The sequence below is a fragment of the Peromyscus eremicus genome, chromosome 3 (assembly GCF_949786415.1).
Source record: "Peromyscus eremicus chromosome 3, PerEre_H2_v1, whole genome shotgun sequence".
NCBI classification, from domain to species: domain Eukaryota; kingdom Metazoa; phylum Chordata; class Mammalia; order Rodentia; family Cricetidae; genus Peromyscus; species Peromyscus eremicus.
In genome coordinates this window covers 37,432,676-37,446,155 of record NC_081418.1, presented here as the reverse complement: position 1 = coordinate 37,446,155, position 13,480 = coordinate 37,432,676, and the positions used below count along the sequence as shown (strand labels likewise).

General features: G+C 36.8%; 1 protein-coding gene across 2 annotated transcripts in view; it reads left to right on the top strand.

The window, feature by feature from the left end:
* The window catches only part of Pot1 (protection of telomeres 1), a 68,228-nt gene that overhangs the window by 22,840 nt on the left and 31,908 nt on the right, over positions 1-13,480 (top strand). The window lies entirely within an intron of this gene.

Sequence of the window (13,480 nt, the reverse complement as noted above, 5' to 3'; positions counted from 1 at the left end):
TTGAGGATCATTATAAAGACCTAAGGTACTTTTGTGGAATATGTATTTTGAACATGGTAAACGACCTTTTTAGATTGTTTGGGTTGCCTATGTCACGAGCTGCTGTACATGATTGAGGCATCATAGTTGACAGTCTTTCTTTAATGACAGTTTGGTAGTTTTCTATGATACCAGTGAATACTTTTCTATTACTTCTGAGATTAAAATGCTTTCACAAGACCTATTGTCAGGTGAACAGTTGCCTTGTGTCCATCTGTATTCATTCTGCTACCTCAGCGTAATCCTCCTTTGCCCACCCTGTGTCATTACTTAAAAAGATAAGGCAGTTTTTCCTCCTTATTTTTTTCGTTTAGCACATCATTATTTCTGGTGGGATCTTATATACTAGTGGATTATCTCTTCAATTTCATATGTTAAAGATGCTTTTCTTAGCTATTGTGTACATTTTAGTTTTTTCTGCTGATAGTGCCTGAGATGATATAGTTAATAGATCTTATCAGCAGTTTTTTTGTTGTTTTATTGATGTTGTTTGGTTTTGAAAATTTAACCATTCAAGTTTAAAAAAATATATAGAGTTTCCATTAGATTCATACACACACACACACACACACACACACACACACACACACACTGCTTTTATTGCAGTGAATAATGTGAGATGAATTAACGTTTTGTGGATAATTGACTTGTTTCAAAATCATTTGTTAGATAATACAGTGTTTAGAAGATTTATAAATGGTGATTGGATTAAGAAGAATGATTTGTTTTGTTTTTTTTTTTGTTTTTTGTTTTTTTTTGGTTTTTCGAGACAGGGTTTCTCTGTGTAGCTTTGCGCCTTTCCTGGAACTCACTCTGTAGCCCAGGCTGGCCTCGAACTCACAGAGATCCGCCTGGCTCTGCCTCTCGAGTGCTGGGATTAAAGGCGTGCGCCACCACCGCCCGGCGAATGATTTGTTTTTAATAGGTGAAGGAATACAATACAGTCTCATTCCTGTGCCCGGCCTTAGCAATCCAGTGATGCACATTGTCTTTCTGCAGGTTCTGGACTCTGCATATAGATTCAGTGATAATCTGTGTGGCCTTTAGCTCCTGCCTTTGACTTAGGAGAATAATGATTCTGAGGTCAATCTGTATTATAGAATGTATCAGTGTTGTGTGTGTGTGTATGTGTAGCAGGATGCATATGCCACAGCACATGTGCAGAAGACAAAGGACAGCTTAGTGGAGTTGGTTTCCTTCTACCTTGTGGGGTCTGTGAAACAAACTTATGCCATCAGGCCTGTCAGCATAAGCCATCTCACTGCCAGCTCTCTTTTTTTATTTTTTATTTTTGCTGAATATCCACTGTCTGGTTAATTTAAAAATTATTATTGTTTGCTGCATTCAAGGATATTATACTTAAAAGAAACATTACTGGTCTTAGTGTAGTTGTCTACAGGTTTGATAGGTGTGTCATCTGTGCTCTTTGGTTGTCTGTTGAATAGTATAAAAGATAATGATATAACTACTCCATTCATAGCCTTCATCTTGAGACAAATTTGTTACTATGTCATAATCCCTAGAACAGTGAACATCTCTTCTACTTTCCATATCCTCTTGCAGTATAATTAAGACATGAAGGGAGATTATATGACTGCATACCAGAATAATTAAAGAAAACTTTCTTCTTTATACATTGTATAGTAAGTTTGCTGGTAAAGGAGGAAGATTTCCACATATATTGTGTTCTTTAGCCAGTGATTTTCCTTCAAAACTTTTATTTGAGTTTTTCCATAATAAGCTTGTATGTTGATGGCTGAATGCTGCTGAAATACTTATGGCATAAGAAAAAAAAAAACAGTATTATAGATAAAAAGGAAATAAAAGTGCATTTGCAGAGGAATATTTCATGGATTATATAATTTATGTATGCATGCTTCTCTGATTAAAGTCCTTCTTAGGTAAGCTACCATCTTTCCCTTACAATAAAACTCCAAGGCAATTTACACTTAGTCATGCTGAGGAAATTGTATGAATTGCTCAAGATTGCAGAATAAAGAGCTTAATTCATCATTTATTATCTTTTCAGATTTATGTCAAGTTATGTAAAATATTACTAAAGTGTAAAACTGGTTAAATACCTTCTCATCATTTTGAATCTGAAGTATTCCTGAAGTATTTAAGCATATACATATGTGTAGTATATCCATGCATACTTGTGCTTTGCACTGCTTAAGTAAAGGAAACTAATGTGAAGTTCTTTCTGCTCTCTCCATCTTTCCTTCTGATGCCAGGTGCCAAGGCAGCAAACTATTAAATTACCTTTAATTCCATGTTTACACTTGGAAAAGATTAAAAAATAACAATAGGACCAATAAATATGTTTATTATTCTAGTTAATTTGTTTTGTTGTTTGGTAAGTCATTTCCTTAGAGCAATTATCAAAGCCTGTGAAGGCAGGCTCCTTGCTGGTCTTATCTGGTACACTTAGTCTTGAGTTGAAAGTGAGATATTAGATCTTTCTGGCCCTTGATTAACTTTTTGCTCCAACAGGATTGCCTTATTTTGTGTCATTGACATTTTAATTTACTTTTTGAATAAGGTTAAATGGTTATTTTCTACCCTCAGTTCTTCTAGAAACTTCGTTTATATTCATAGTCAATTTTCTTTTCAGTGAAGTTAGTAGCTAACTAAAAGCAGCTAATTGAGATACCAATGAAAACTGAATGACATTCCTTTGTCATCTTTTAGTCTGTGCTTTCACAGTTGTGTGCCAGTTCTCTTTGTCTTGGCAGAATATTTTTAGTAGTAGATTTATCTTCCTAAGATAGTGTCTTAGTTTGAGCTTCTATTGCTGGGACAAAACACCATGACCAAGCAACCTGGGGAGGAAAAGGATTATTTAACTTATAGTTCCATAGCAGTGTTCATCATCAAAGGCAGTCAGGACAGGAACTCAAATGGCAGGAAACTGGAGGCAGGAATTGATGTAGCAGGGCCTTGGAGGAGTGCTGCTTATTGGCTTGCTCAGTCTGCTTTCTTATAGAACCCAGGACTACCAACCCAGAGATGGAATCACCCACAATGGGCTATTCTGTCCCTCATGAATCACTAATTAAGAAATGCCCTGCAGGCTTTCATAGAGCCTAATCTTATGGAGGCATTTTCATTTTCTTCTTTTGTCACATGATTTTTTTTTATCTTTTATTGATTCTTTGTGGATTTCACATCATGCATGCCCATCCCACTTATCTCCCCAACTCCTTGCTTCTGCCCTCTGCCCTTGCAACCTACCCCTGAAAACAAAATTTAAAAGAAATACCAAACCAAAAAAGAGAGAAGAATCACATTGTGAAAGCTGTAGTGTGGCCCATTGAGTCATACGGTTTAACCTTTAGTCCATTAATCTTGATTTGCAAGTGTTCATTGCCATAAGTCATTGGTTTGGCTGGAGGTATCTCAGTTCTGCCACACTATCACTGATGGGCTCTCTGGGACTCCTCTTGGATGTCCTGTTGTTGTCATGTGTCATGAAGATCCTGCAGCTTTGGATCTGTAGATTCTTCTCCTTCACATGCTCCAACAGTTCATAATTCATAGATGAGATAGATGTTGGGGTAGGCTAACTCATAGCCCTGGTTCTGAGCCTGGGTGTAGGTAGAGTTTCTCTGTCCCAGTCAGCTCTATATGGCCAGCAAGCTTCCAAATAACCACATAGAGACTTACTGTTAATTATAAATGCTTGGCCAATAGCTTAGGCTTATTACTAACTACCTCTTACAACTTAAATTAACCCATATTTCTCATCTATGCTCTACCACATGGCAGTACCTTTTTTCAGCATGATATATGTTCATCTGCTTCCTTTACGTCTGGCTGGCAACTCTCATAACCTGCCCTTCCCAGCCTCTTCTCAGTTTGGCTTTTCATGCCAAACCTATTCCGCCTAGCTATTGGCCACTCAGCTCTTCTATTAAGCCAATCAGAAGGCATCTTGGCAAAGACACATCTTCACAGTGTACAAAAAGATTATTCTGTAACACCGGGGTAATAGCTGGGTTGGTCAGCCCACCAGCTTTCTTTCATCACCAATAGCTGGAGGAGCTCTCCAGCACTGCTTTGATTAGCTCACCCAATCCAGCCTACAGGAAGGAACAGGACCAGTTCTCCTCTCAGATCTTCAGAGCTGGTTGTGGTGGAGGCATTTTCTGAATTGAGGTTCCCTTCTCTCAGATGACTTTAGCTTGTGTCAAGTTGACATAAAACTATCTAGCACAGACCAATTATAAGAGCATATGTAGGTTTACAAGAAAAGTGTGTCATGAGAAGCAGTAGTTGCTGTTTTGGCTACCATTTCCTTGCTAGCACTTAGGTAATACATTTTAATTATTAATTTTCATTTTATGTGTACAGGTGCTTTGCCTGCATATATATTTGTGTACCAGTTGTCTGCCTGGTGGCCACTGAGGCCAAAAGAGGCTGTCAGATCCCCTGGAGTTGGAATTACAGATGATTATTAGTCTTTACGTGTGGGTGCTGGGAACCAAACCCAAAGCAGTGAGCCATCTCTTCAGCTCTCTTTTAAATATTTTATTATTCCTTTGTATCACGTATATATTGTGGCTATGTTCATGTGGGTGCCATTGTCCCCAAAGGCCACAGGTGTCAGATCTGGAGTTATAGGCCACTGTGAGTCATATGACTTGGGTGCCAGGAATTGAACTGTGGTACTCTGGAGGAAGAGTATGCTCTTTTACCACTGAGCCATCTCTCCATCACCACTAATGTAGCACTTAAGCATGTCAGCTACCTGTAGTACTTATTTACTTGTCACAGCAATCCTTTGATTTGAATACCTTTTTGTTCTGTTTGTTTTTCTTCAAGACAGGGTCTCACTATGTGGCTCTGGCCATCTTAGAATTCAGTATGTAGATCAGGCTGGCCCTGAACTCACAGAGTTCTTCTTGCCCCTGCCTCCTGAGTGTTGAAGTTAAAGATGTGCACCATTATGCCTGCCTCTTGGGATACCTTTATTACCCTATTTTTCCACATAAGAAAATTGAGGCAAAGCAACAATAAGTGTTTTTCAATGTCTTCCCTAGGCATCAGAGAGGGAGAAATTTTACAACTGCCTTATACTTGTTGTAGGTAAAAAAAAAAAAAAAATGAGTTAATTTTATAAACTCTATGAACTGAGAAGACTTAATGTTAAATCTAATAGCCTATCTGTGTTTTCTCACCAAAATGTATCTGCTTCCTGAACTCTTGATATTTCTCAGGGATCTTCTCTATGCAGTCACTAACCTGAAAAATATTCACTGCATTCTCTTAGACCATAAGTACATCATGTATGCATGTGTAGCTTATTTTAGTAACACATCAAGCATCTTTACACAACTAAAGTATTCAAATCAGAAACTTCTTTACCATCCTCTCATCTATAAAAACCTGGTAATGAGTACTTTGTCATCCTTAACTCTCAAATCTAGGAATTGATCAGTTGATCAGTGTTCCTGTTCTTCTGTGTAGAAGAATTGGACTTGTACAACTTCATCGTTTCATAAGTCACATAGCTTAATTAACATTGTGTAAGCTGCTGAGTATGAAAGCAGTACTTATGACAACTAAGTTGAATGCTTTGCAAAGGTAATAAGCAACAGGCCATGTCTTTTCCACAGACCACCGTGCTAACATCCTCTTCCTCTTGACACTCATCACTCCTATCAAGTCCTGGAAAACTAGTCTTGCACTTAATAACCTACATCCTCTTTGTATTTCCTGTAAAATTTTACTTTTTTTCAGATGCCTCGTGAGACACCCCTTTGTTGATTCTTACCCTTTTTTGTTATATTAGCTTTTGAATCATTGCTATTGCAGTGTTTGGTAACAGTTTCAGAAGACTAAATTGAGTTTGTGATGATATTTTTTATTCTAAATTTATAGGTGAAACTTCATATTCTTCTGCAGTGAATTTACTGTATTTCCTATTTCCTGTCAGATTCATGAAATAGTAAATACTATAACACCATTGAGATCCAGCATAATTCATCTAGCTGAAAAAGGTTTTGAATGCCTCCCTCACAGTTTTAAATTTTCTTTCTGTAGGATTATTATGTTCTTAAAAGCATGCTCCATGGAGACATGAGCTGAATAGGCTAAGTGCCTCTCAGCTTTATCACCTACAGGGTACTATGGCTTGGACACCTTACCTAGCAAGCATGAGAAATTGGATTTCCTTGTTTCAAAATTAGAAGCAGTACTCTCTGCTGCATGCAGTTATATAGGAATTCAAGAGATTCTATGATTATATATGTATCTGTATATTGCTTAGGCTGCTGCCTTGTACATAATGAGCCCTTGATAATATTAACCACTAAGTAATATAGGTTTTGCTCAGGTGGAGCCCTGGTTATAAGATGCATTGCTTAACATAAATAATGTTTTCATATCTGAGAAGTAGCAAATACTCCTGTACTTTGGAATATTATCAACTATGTATTTTATATTTTACTAGTTTTTATTTAGTTCTCTAAATCTATTTACTAGTGTCTAGTTTCCCCTGATAATTATTTTGCTCTGGACAAACTAGATTCAGTGGTCAAAATCTAACCCAGTGCCTTTCTGCCTCTGATTCTTGAACCTCGACTGGTCTCAAGTTTGTAAACAAGCAACTTTGTTTTTGTCACTTCTCTATAACTATGAGTGCTTAATTAATTCCTGTTTCAGGTTCTGTCCATGTATGCCAAACTCAAATGTCAGCTCCCATTTATTTAGGAAAATGTCACACACATCATTAGTTTTGTCTTCCTCCGTGATGAGTCATTGCCTGTGCACAGAGTGTAAATGCTGCACAGGGCGAGTACTGATATAGAGTAGCCCTGCAGTGAGCACTGGAACCCTGGTTATTCCACGAAAAGAAACCAGCATGAGAAAAGTTTAAACTTTGGGGATGAGGCACCATTCAGTCCTTATTTAGTATTCTCATTAAATGATGAATGAAAAGTACTAGTTAGGTTCACCTAAATACTATTTTTAGAAAGTTGACTGGAACACTGTGAAGCAAAGCTATGCAATTATCACTGTGAAAATACTAAATACTGACCACCATAATGGAATTTTACACAGTGAAGGAGAATGGAGAACATTCCTAAAGAAATTTAAATTTCAGATAGACTCACATAAACTATGCAAGGAAAGATGTTCTGTAAATGTTTAAGGCTGCATAGAGTGCGTTGTACTCCTATCATGATTTCAGAATTAAGAAAATTTTACATGCCTGTGAGTTATTACTTATGAATATGTATGTACAGAGATAGAGGTAGGTTTTCATGTTTTGCTTTCAAGGGAGCTCTTGCTTTATGCAAAGAATTTTTCCTTCCTCTTTCTGGCCTTCCTGTGTATAATAACAAAATCATGTCTGTAAAGTATTTAAGCACATGGAATTCCTCTTTCTTCACACTGTGACTAGAAGTCATAGGTAGTTGTCATTATAAAAGAGAAACTGCACACCATGTGAAAGTTGGGAACAAGGACATAGCATGCTGGTGGAGAAGATATACAGCACATGCTGTACTCTACGCAGATTTTGTCATTTAGGTGAGGCACACACATGGAGAGATTTCAGGCCTTTGGCCAAGTCTGTTGCTGCTAGAGAGTTTCTCTCTGACGTAAACCTGTCCCAGCTTATATAGCCATCTGTTTATAGGACTTGGGGCATACAGATAAAGTTTCCCTGTCTCTTAGACATTCCCCAATCCTCAGTCCTGTACCAGACCTCCTATAGCAGCCTGTCTTCCCTGTCTTCCTCCATTCCCTGTGGACTCCACACATTCCTTCGCAGACCCAGATATCCTCCCTCCTGTGGACCCCGTCAACATCGCTCTTCTATCCCATCTCCACCCCTAGGTGTCAGCTCCCAGTACCTAGAAAGAAGTTCTGGCTAGGACCCCCCAGTGGCCACACCTTTTAAGGACTCAGCACTCCATACCATGCAATCCACTGCCAGTACATTCTTCTAAGATGTAGAGATCCAGAGAGGGCAAGAAAAACCAAGGAATGGAAAAATCCACTCAACAAAGACAAGACCAGATAATCAGTACGTAGAATTATAATTATCTCAGATGATTCTAATCATACCAAATACTTAAACACCAGTATAAAATACAGGACAGTATGTCTCCCCTAAAATTCAGCAGCCCTACTACAGTATACCCTAAATTTTGCAACATAGCTGCAACAAAAGATCAGTGCTTCAAAATAGCATTTAAGTCTATGTTCAAGAACCTTAAAGAGGATATTAATAAATTCATTAATGTAATCTTTGAAGACACAAACCAACATTGGAATGGAATAAAGAAAACAGTTCAAGACCTGAAAATGGAAATTGAATTATTAACAAAAACCCAAACTGAGGTAAAACTGGAAATGAATAATTTAGGGTGCCAAATAAAACCTTAGAGGCAAGCTTCATCAACAGAATACAAAAGATGAAAGAGAGAATCTTAGGCATTGAAGTTAGAAGAAATGGATCCCTTGGTCAAAGAAAATGTTAAATCTAAAAATATATTAGAAGTTGTAAGGGAAAAAGACTGAGTAACATATAAAGGCAGACCTATTAGATTAACACTTAGCTTTTCAATGGAGACTCTAAAAGCCAGAAGGGCCTGGAGAGATGTTCCACAAACTAAGACACTATAGATGCCAGCCCAGACTTCTATACCCAGCAAACACTAGATGGAGAAAGACATTACACAGTTAACACAAAAATTAAGCATTAATTTGGATCTACAAATCCAGCTATACAGAAGACACTAGAAGGAAAACTTCAACCTGAAGAAGTTAACCACATCCAAGAAAACAAGAAATAAATAATCTCAGACCAGTGAATGGGGGTAGAGGGAGGTTGAATTACATCACAACAGCAAAATAACAGGAATCAACAAATACTACTCATTGATAGCTCTCAACATCAATGGTCTCACTTCCACAATAAAAAGGCACAGAATAACAGATAAGATTAGAAAACAGGATCCATCCTGCAAGAAATACCTTAACATCAAGGATGTACATCATCCTAGAGTAAATGGATAGGAAAAAAAATGTTGCAAGCTAAAGAACCCAAGAGGCAAACCAGTGTAGCTGTTTTAATATCTACAAAGCAAAACTAATCAGAAGAAACAGGAAAAGACACTGTATATTCATCAAAGGAAAAATCCACCAAGAGGATATTGCAGTTCTAAACATCTATGGACCAAACACAAGGGCACCCAAGTTCATAAAAGAAACACTACTTACAACTAAAATGACATACTAATCCTCACAAGTGATAGTGGATGACTTCAATACCTCATTCTTGCCAATAGACAGATCACCCAGACAAAATCTAAACAGAGAAATGCTGGAGCTAAATGACATCATAAACCAAATGGACCTAACAAATATTTATAGAACTTTTGTCATAGATGCAAAAGAATAAACCTTTCCATCAGCTCATAGAACTTTCTCCAAAACTAACATGATATTTGAACACAAAGTACGCCTAAATAGATACAAGAGAATTGAAAGAATATTCTGCATCCTATCAGGCCAGCACAGATAAAAGCTGGATATCAATAACAGAAAACGTAGAAACACATGGAAACTGAAGAACTCACTACTGAATGAAAAATAGGTCACAATACAAAAAGTAATTTAAAATGTTTTAAAATTGAATGAAAATGAAAACAACTAAGCATATCTAAACTTATGGGACACAATGAAGGCATGCTCATAGTCAGTCAGTAGTTCTTAACCTTCCTAATACTGTGACACTTTAATACAGTCTCTCATGTGTTGGTGATACCCCAACCAAAAAAATTATTTCATTGCTACTTCATAACTGTAATTTTGCTATGGTTATGAATCATAATGTAAGTATCTGATATGCAGAATACCTGATATATGACCCCAGTGAAAGGATCATTTGACCTCCAGGGGGTCACAACCTGCAGGTTGAGAACCACTGGGTTAAGTGCTTACATAATAAGGTTGGTGAGATCTTACATTAGAGAGTGAACTTCACACTGTGAAGCTCTATAGAATGGAAACAAGAAACAAAACAAAGAAAAGGGAGAGCATCCAAAAGCAGTGGACAGCAAGAACTAATTAAACTCAGAGCTGAAATCAACAAAATAGAAAACAGGAAACAAAAAACATCACAAAGAATCCAGGAAACAAAAAGTTGGTTCTTATAGAAAAATCAATAGAAATGGTTAACCAAATTAGCTAAAACATAGAGAACATCCAAATACACAAAATTGGAGATGAAAGGGCATAGTATTAATAACAGACACTAAGGAAATTGAGAGACATACTTTAAACATCTATACTCCACAAAATGGAAAAATCTAAAAGAAATTAATAATTTTCATGATGTATACCATGCACTAAAGTTAAATCAAGATCAGATAAGTCATTTTAACAGCCCTATAACTTCTAATGAAATAGAAGCAATCATTAATATTTCCTATACCAAAAAAGTCCAGGTCCAGATGGTTTTCGGGCAAAATTCTACCAGGCATTCAAAGAAGAATTAATGCTGATGCTCCTCAAATTATTCTACAGAATAGAAACAGAAGGTGCATCTTCCAATTCATTTTACAAGGCCACAGTTAACCTGTTACCTAAACCACACAAAGTCCCAACAAAGAATCATAAAGCAGTTTCCCTTATAGATGTAAACATAGAACATAGATGTAAAAATTCTCAGTAAAATACTTACAATCTAAATCCAAAAACACATCAAGAAAGTCATCCAGCATGATCAAGTAGGCTTCAGTCCAAAGATTTAAAGATGGTTCAATATACATAAATCAATAAATGTAATCCACCTTTTAAACAGACTGATAGACAAAAAACACATCTCATTAGATGCAGAAAAGTCCTTTGACAAAACCCAACACCCCTTCCTCATAAAAGTTCTAGAGAGACTAGGGATACAAGGGACCTAACCTAAACTTAAGAAAGACAATTTACCAAAAGCCCACAGACATCATTAGATGGGAAGAAGTTCAAAGCATTTCCACTAAAATCAGGAACAAGACTATTCACTCTATCCATATCTATTCAATATTATACTTGAAACCTAAGGTAGAGCAATAAGAAATCTGTAGGAGACCAAGAGGATACATGTCTTAGTCAATATTCTATTGCTGTGAAGAAACACAATGACAACTCTTTTAAAGGAAATGTTTTATTAGGGCTCACTTACAGTTTTAGTGCTTTAGTCCATTATAGCCATAGCAAGAAGTATGACTGTATCCAGACAGACATGGTGCTGGAGAGGTAGCTGAGGTTCTACATCCAGATTGGCAAGCAGCAGGAAGAGAGAGCTTCTTAGCAAAGCCCAGCTCTGTGATACTCTTCCTTCACAAGCCCACACCTCCTAATCTCTCAAGTACTACCACTACCTAATGACCAAGCATTCAAATATCTGAGCATATGGAGGCCATTCCTGTTCAAACTCCATAATACATATAGGAAGGGCACAGTCAAAATGTCTTTATTTGTACATGATATGATTATAAAGATAAGTAACCCTAAAAATTTCACCAGGAAACTGTTAGAGCTAATAAACACATTCAGCAAAATGGCATAAAAGTCAGGAGCCTTCTTATACGCAATTGACAGATTGAGAAGGACGGAAAAAATCAGGGCAACAATACCTTTCATTTTACCCTCAATAAACAAAAATAAAAGAAAGAAAAGAAATCTTGATGTAATTAACCAATCAAGTCAAAGACATTGAAGAAAGAAATTGAAGATATCAGAAGATAGAAAGATCTTTTGGTGCTTATGGGTTGGTAGGATTATAATAGTAAATATGGCTATCCCACCAAGAAATCTACAGATTTAATGCAATTCCCATCAAAGTTCCAGCACAATTCACATCATTTGAAAGGTAAATTTTCCCCTTCATAATGGAAACACAAAAGACCCAGGATAACTAAAACAGTTCTGGACAATAAAAAATTAATAGAGGTATCACCATCCCTGATTTCAAGTTGTGCTATGGAGTTACAGTAATAAAAGTCAGAGAAAAAACAACAACAAAACCCAGCATTATATGAAAACAAAGTGTTGATGGATGGACTCAGATGAAGACCCAGACATATACCCAAACACATGTGGACACCTGATTTTTGATAAGCTAGAAATACACACTGGATAAAAAGATAAGATCTTCAACAGATGGTACTGGTCAAATTGGATACCTGCATGTAGAAGAATGGAAATAGATCCATATTCATCACCCTGAACAAAACTCAGTTCCCAGTAAATCAAAGTCTTAAACCTAAATCCAGGTACACTGAATTTGATAGAAGGGAAAGAAGGAAATAATCTTGAACTGATTGGCACAGGAAAAGACTCTGAATAGAACACTGATAGCACATGTACTCAGAACAACAAGTAATAAATGGGATGTCATGAAACTGAAAAGCTATCAGTGTCAAAGAACACTGTCATTTAGACAAATCAACAGGTTATAGTATAAGAAAAAATGTTTACTAATTATACATCTAATGGAGGACTATCTCATATCTAAAATATATAAAGAATTGTAAAACCTTAACATCAAGAAAACAACCAAATTTAAAAATAGAGTACAGACCTAAACAGAAATTCCAAAAGAATACAAATGGCTAAGAAACATTTAACAAAACGTTTAGCGTCTGTAGTCACCAGGAAAATGCAAATCAAAACCACCTTGCGATTTCATCTTAACCAGTCAGAATGGTCAAGGTAAAACCATTAAACAAAATCATCAGCTCATGCTGATGAGGATATGGAATAAGGGGAATACTCATCCAATACCTGTGAGAGTGCAAACATGTACAACCACTGTGGGAATCAATATGGTGATTCCTCATGAAACTGGATATAGATCTGCTGGAAGATCCAGATATACCACTCTTGGGTGTATACCCAGAGTACTCTACGTTCTGCTACAGAGAAGCTTGGTCATCCGTGTTCATTGCTGCTCTGTTCATAATAGCCAGAAATTGGAGACAGGCTATATGCCTATGAATGGATAATAAAAATGTGGTACATTTACACAATGGTACATTGCTCAGCTGTTAAATAAAATGAAACCATGAAATTCACAGGAAAATGGATGGAGCGAGAAAAATCATCTCAGTGACTTAACCCAGACTCTCAAAGACAAATATGGCATATTTTCACTTAAAGTAGCTATTAGCCATTAAGCCTTTGACAAGCAAGCTACAATCCAAATAACCACAGAAGTTAGGTATAGAGCAAGGTACTAGAGGTGAGGATTTGATCTCCCTAAGAAGTGAACTAGAATAGATAGTTAGGGATGAACAAGGTGGGATCAGACTGGGTGGGGTTGATGTGAATGGGGCTGAGGGGGTGAATACTGGAAGAGACAACTAAAACTAAGGGCTATTTGAGGGGGTGTATGGAAACTTCATACAATAAAAGCCTCTTAAAATGTATAAAT